Genomic DNA, 6,781 nt, shown 5'->3' with positions numbered 1-6,781 from the left:
CTTTTCCTTTCTTCCCACTCCCCAGCCATGGAAGTTTAGGGATTCAGTGTTTAACCAATAACTTGGGATAAGTACTGTGGCCAGAGGATTCAGTGTTTGAAAACCAGCAGTGGAGCTGCTGAGGACACTGAGGCCAACCTTGAGATGTCATTGTTTTAAAATCAGCAACATGTTGTTATCTTGAAATTTCTATCTTTACAATGTGTGGAAATAATGGGGACCCTGTTCAGACACAACTTGAATATAAGGAAATTAAACACACTGGCATTATTAAAAAGTCCTTCTTTAAAGAGTTGGGAGTAGAAAATTACTTCTTTTAACTCATTTAACAAATACAGGGTGTCCCCAGAAAATGTATACACACGTTAACAGTTCAATTTTGAAAAAGAAATGTATGTTATTAAACACTGTCTTTATAATTATTCAAAGTGTGTATATATATTTTGGGGACACCCTATATTTACTGAGCATCTGCCTACTATGACCAAGGTACTCTGCTGATTCTACACCAGATTCTTCTTTTCTATTTCAATTTTTAAAAAAGAAAATCATTACCAAATAAAAGTTCTAAGGGGTAAATCTTGAGCAAGATTTAGGTATAAAGGGACAAAGAGATAGAAAAGGATACCATTTCACAGTATAGAATAAGTTCCCATTTTAGAACCCCAAATTGAGTCTTATAATACCTTTCTTCTTAGTCTTCAAGGGATTGATGTTAGGAATATCCTGTGAGCCAACAGTTTCCTCTTTGTCGTGGGTCCAGTTCCCCAACTGTGAATGAAATAGAAACGTGTCTAATTTTGTACAAAAGATGCAACGTTGCAATCCATTTTCCAACAAGAGAAAAGAGAGGGAAAGAGGCCTTCACAAGTTGTACTTGTTATGGGAGGGAGGAACTTAGAGAGGCGGGTGAGTTATAAATTTGAAGATAAGAACTAAGAAAGTTGAGGTGACAAAAATCTTAAGGCAATAAAAAAAATCTTAACATTTCAGAAATCCTTTAGTCCAACCAACTCAAGAGAAAGTGAATCCCAGAAGTTGAAGTAGCCAGTCCCAGTTCATGTCCTGACTGTGGTAAAACATGTTGGAACGCATCCTGGCTCAGCTTTTCTCTTTTTTGTTTGTTTGTTAAGGGTAATATAGGCTAAGTGCACTGAGAATGCATTTTCCCTGGGATTTTAATATTGTGAGTGAACCAGAGTGGTATTAAGTAAGTGCCCCTAAGAATTCTTAATGTTTCTATGGATGTTTGGCTATACTAAGAGAAAATGAGCATTTTCCTTAAGACCAGCAGCAGCTTGCCAATAGATCATCTCCAGGATTAGAAATTTTCTTATGTGAACATAATGGTTCAGGGGGAAATTTGTTAAAACTGAAACCAAGCATAAAGAAGCAAAGTGTTTCAGTGAACCTCCTGCATTTTAGTTCAACTCTGGTAGCAAGAAAACAAAACCACATAATCTAAGGCTCACACCCAACTCTCTGAAGCCCCATATCTGCTAGTTCCTGTGTGGTTTGCCTGCACACTGCAGGACTGACTGGGGGTAGTTTGGAGGAGGGAGTAAGAGGTAGGGAGGAGGAGGAACTTTTAATGTTTCTGTGAGCGTGTACCCTCTCTTTAGTGTGGTAGTTGGAAGACAGCGCATCTGTACTCTGAAATGCAGTAATTTGTATGTGAATGCATCTTCCTTCTTGCAGGAGAGGATTCTAATAACTCAGTGTCAAAGCCAAGATACAGACTCAACCGCTTCTCTTCTAAAAGGTATGTCATTATACAACGTCGGTCCACATTCTCTAGACATCTTGAACAGTTTTATAATTTGCAGAATGCTCTCTATGAGTCAGTTCTAATTAAAATGAACCCCATGGGCTCTCCAAATATTGCTTTTAATACTTTGGTCCATCAGCTAAGGTCTCTAAATCTTTTGCTGTGGCAATGGCTGTGGTGATAGGATTTGACTTCTATCTGGCAAGTGAACTAGAAGACCTGTTCGTTACCCAGCCCATTACAGAAAAATACCTCCACTGACTGGCTTCTGAGCCAGATCAGAGAGAGACTTTAGGCCCTGGGATTACCAAGGTGAAATTTCACTTCACCATAGTCAGCATTTAATTCAAACTGGGGAGTGGAGGTGAGGGGCTGAGCAGCAATGAATGAACACTAGTACTCTGAGGTCGGGATTTCTCTTACTGCTCTCATTTCTACTTCTGTTCGTATTTATGTTGCCTTAACAAAGAACTCCAGTTTGGGTTTCTTTACAAAAAGAAAACGTTGTGTTGAAATAGATTTTGAGAAGAGTGCTGTCTATCTTTGTCTCCTTATTAACCGTTAACGCTATATCCCTAAGACTGTCTGTAGTTCAGGCACCAAGTCTTAAGACATCTCCTCTATGCTCTTTGCCCCACCTGTACCTGAATGTGAGGATTGAACACACCTGCCAAGGATTTTACTAATGTTAAAATATTGTATTGAAACACAATTTTGTGAAAAAAAATATTGTATTTATATACCCCAAATTAGGCCTTGTTAATTAAGGCCATGCTCTTAATTTGCACATTACTGAAAATAAGCATCCCTAGATCAATTAAGAGAGGAAAAATTTGGAATCTAAAAATCCAATGGAAAGGATTACATGTTGCTTATGTTGTGTCATCTGAGAATGGGAAACCTCAGGCTGAAGATTCTTTTCTATACAACTACATTTGTCATAGATTGTTTAGCTCCTTAGTGGTCCCCTCTCCCCTTTTTTTCTTATTTTTGGTTTCAGAAAGAACATTTACTGTAAGTATATTCTGCTTTAACAAGCCAGTGTAATTTTTTATAAAACTTAATATTTATAAAATAATTTAAAGTGATTCTCTTTACAAAAGGATCCATTGTTAAATAAAGAAAACTACGTAAATAGCTAAGTGCATTTAAATTTCAAGTTTTAAAAATTCTGATTTGTACTCTTTTTGAGAATTATTTTGTGTTTTTTATTAAAGAGAGACAGCCCTATATCATTGAATAAAATTACCTTTTTAGATTGAACTGGGAGTGTCTCCCCTGTAGTAAACTGTAATCTTATTCTCCCTAAATTGTAATAGATTTTATCTTTTTAAAAAGACTTTACTGAAGCAGAGGGGAAGGAGGTGATCAGTTTGTTCAATATGAAGAAATATCTCTATTGCTAATATAATATCCTTTTGAATTTCTTCCACATCTTAGACCCTGATGAAAATCCCTTTTATTTTTTTTAATCTCAGTAGTTCTATGTCTACCTTACAGGGATATTATAAGAATAAATGAGTTAACATAGATATGAAGTGCCTTAGGAAAATGGCACTATGAAAATGCAAAATGATACCATTATTATTTTTTTAATCTTGATCATTTTCTTCCCACCTCTTATACAAAGTATATCTCACTACCTAAAGCCATCTCTTTGAGAACCATTGCCTTCTGGACGAGCTGAAAATGACTCTAGTTTCCACATATTTATTGATTCTCAGAGAATAACATTCACTGGTGTTGGTGACTTGTAGGGTTCATGCCAAAACTTGAGCAAAACTTGCCTCTTTTCCTGAATCAAGAAAAGTCTACAATTGTTCAAAAATGTGTCATTAAGTGTGATTCCATCAGTATTTTCTAAACAAGTAATAGTAGTTGCTTCTGGATTAGTCCTAGGGACAGATTTTTCATTTTCGTGCCCTTGCAAAACAAACTCAAAACTTGGTCAAGAATCTTCATGACCTAAGCTATTCAAACTCAAAACTTGGTCAAGAATCTTCATGACCTAAGCTATTTGAATCAAAGGATAGGGTCGAATGGCCCCCATTTTGTCCATCTCAAGTATTTGCCCAGCATATCTTGATCCGTAAAGAAACAACACAACCTCCTCTCCCTCTCCCTCTCCATTTATCTATCACTCTCTCCCTCCCTCCCTCCCTCTCTCTCTTCCTCTCTCCCTCTCTCCTCTCCTCTCCCTCTCTCCCTGTCTCTCTCCACTTTGCAATCCTCAGAAAAGCGTACTACATACATAAATGAACATTGACAAACGTTTATTGGGCATTTACTATGTGTTAGGCACTGAATTCTCTTCAACAACTATTATTAAGTTTTCAATAAGCTTGAGCCAATAGGAATTTAGTAACTTTTTTTAAAAAAAATTTCTTTTTAAATATTAATTCAGAGGCAAACGTTTTAGGGAATTAAAACATAAAACTATTACTAAGTACATGAAAATAAAAGTCCTACATGTTCTCCAAAGATGTAAGGCATATATCTTATGAAGAAAGTGAAGAAAATGTTCAAAGTTAAAGTTAAAATATTGGTACAATTAACACCTCTATAACACCTAGATTCAACAGTTGTGAATTTATTGCTATATTGGTTACATTTGTATGTGATTTCTTTCTGAACTACTTGTAAGTTATAGGCAAAATGACATTTCATCTCTAAATCAGTACATCTAAGAATAAGGACATTTGCCTGTATTACTACAATGCCATCATTATACCTAAGAAAATGAACAGTAATTCCTTAATATTATCTAATATCTAGGCCATATCTAACTTTCACCATTCATCCTTGAAATTTCTTCCATACCTAAAAAAAACCCACAAAACTAGATGTGATTGTTAAAAAGGAAAGCACATTTTTGCCTTGGTGTTTTATGTCTTTTTATTTGACATTGAATTTTTTAAAAGGTTAGGCCATTTATCTTGTGGAATGTTCCACATTCTGGATTTGTTGTTGCCTCATGATATCATTTCATTTCTTCCTTTACCCCATGTATTTCCTGTAAGCTCAAAGTTAGACCTAAAGCATTTATTATATTTCGAGGGAGCATTTGTTACAAGGTGCTCTATATTGCATCTCACAGGAGGCACCGAATGCCAGGTTGTCCCTCTATTTGTGATGCTCAGTTTGATCGTGGTTCAAGGTAGCGACCTCACTCCAGGGATCTCTGTCACAAAGCTACTTTTTCTCCTTTGGAATTGAGAAGTAACCTGAGCAGGTGACACTTTGGCACATGGTAATATCCTATGTCCCAACAAACTTCACCAATGACTTCAGGCGATAATCCTTGCCTAAATCGACTAATCCTGTAGGGGTCATATACATCTTAGTACACTTTGAAGAAGGATTACACATACAAATTCATCATTATCAGCAGCAACAGCAGATATTTATTTTTTATAAGTATTTTTTACTTTTAAAAATTTTATTGTTTGATTTTAGAGGGAAAGAAAGGGAGGGAGAGAGATAGGAAGAGAAACATTGATTTGTTGTTCCACTTTGTGCATTCATTGGTTGGTTCTTGTATGTGCCTTGACCGGGGATCCGGCCTGCAACCTTGGCGTATCGGAACGATGCTCCACCCAACTGAGCTACCCGGCCAGGGCAACAGGAGATATTTTATTGAGTGTATACGTTCAGGTAACAAAAACAAGAAGTAACATTTACTGAATGCTTGCTTTGGAGCCAGACAGTCTGGGTTTGAGGCCAATCCTTCAGTTACTAATTGGGCCAACTGGGACAAGTTACTCAGTCTTTCTGTGCCTTAGTTTCTTAAGCTATAAAATGAGAGTAATAATTGCACCTATCTTATCGTATCGTTTTGAAGATGAAATAATTTATACATATAAAGTTCCTAAAACAATGTCTGTTATTTGCCAAGCACTGTTCTGGCACTTAGCAAGTATTAACTCATTTGCTTCTCATAATGGCACAATGAAATAAGTGCTAATATTATCCTTCTTTCACAAGTGAGGAAACTGAGGTAGAGAGAAGTTAGGTAACTTGCACAGGTCACTTAACTAGTATGTGGTAGAGTCCAGATTTGAACCCAGATGGTCTGATTCCAGAGCATTCTATATGAAGACTGGCACCTGTCAGGGAGAAGTGACACAAATGAAACTGAATGGAAATCAGTAACAGGACCCCTCACTCCCCAAGCACCACCACCACCATCCAAGTTTTAAGTTAAGTTATTGAAAATCTGGGAGTATTGCTACCAAAATATGTTTTTGGTTTTGTTCATCTGAATTAGAGCAATAGATGAGTTTACTTATTGCATTTATGTAGCTTAAGGCTCTGTATGAGGGACTTTAAACATAAAGGATAATACTAGGAACTGAAAAATGTAGAACGATGAAGGAATAGGAAGGAAAAAACTGAAAGGAATAATAGGAGAGGGGAGTTAGGAGACCTCAGAGCCTCAGGACACGAGATGATATTTTGACATATCGTTTTCCACATTCCTGTGCTGTATAAGATGTTACTGCTAAAACACAAGAGTGTAGCCATTGTCAGATTTATAAAAGAGCACACTGGATTTCTTCACGGGACAAAGGATGAGTCTTGTTAGAAGGTGACTTCCCTAATTGGTTATCTCATGCTCTCAGACATCCGTAAATCAGTCTGGCTTCTGAAGCAACTACACAGAAAAGGCCTTACAAGCTGGGGATCAGTCCCTACCCCTTCATTAACATTACAAAAGGGCTCCAGTGCTGTCTTATTTGCTCCTTTGATTGCCATTACAGGAAACTCTCAAGTGTAATTTTCTAAAGAGAACTAAAAATAAATGAGAAAAAAATCCAACATTAATAATGTTTTCATGCATTTCTAACACAGTCATTGCTAAATTGTTTCTGCCTTTTTTATGTTTTTTAATGAAAAGCACTCTAATTGATCAATTGGTCACGAATAATACTTTTCCATTTGTTTTTCTCCACACCTCTCAGCCTTCCAGAACCACAGGTTTAATGTGGCAGCCTACAAATGGTGTATGATTGG

At 36.6% G+C, this 6,781-nt stretch overlaps 1 protein-coding gene across 1 annotated transcript in view; it reads left to right on the top strand.

Moving 5' to 3' along the window:
* The first annotated feature begins 1,642 nt into the window (after positions 1-1,642).
* The window catches only part of GRAP2 (GRB2-related adaptor protein 2), a 62,452-nt gene continuing 57,313 nt past the window's right edge, over positions 1,643-6,781 (top strand). The window contains exon 1 of the mRNA XM_006098553.3: positions 1,643-1,762. The gene's annotated coding sequence lies outside the window, so the exon portion shown is untranslated. The remainder of the gene's footprint in view (positions 1,763-6,781) is intronic.

This window comes from Myotis lucifugus, unplaced genomic scaffold (genome assembly GCF_000147115.1).
Source record: "Myotis lucifugus unplaced genomic scaffold, Myoluc2.0 scaffold_239, whole genome shotgun sequence".
Lineage (NCBI taxonomy): Eukaryota > Metazoa > Chordata > Mammalia > Chiroptera > Vespertilionidae > Myotis > Myotis lucifugus.
The sequence above is the reverse complement of the archived record's forward strand: the minus strand, read 5'-3'. Positions and strand labels throughout refer to the sequence as shown.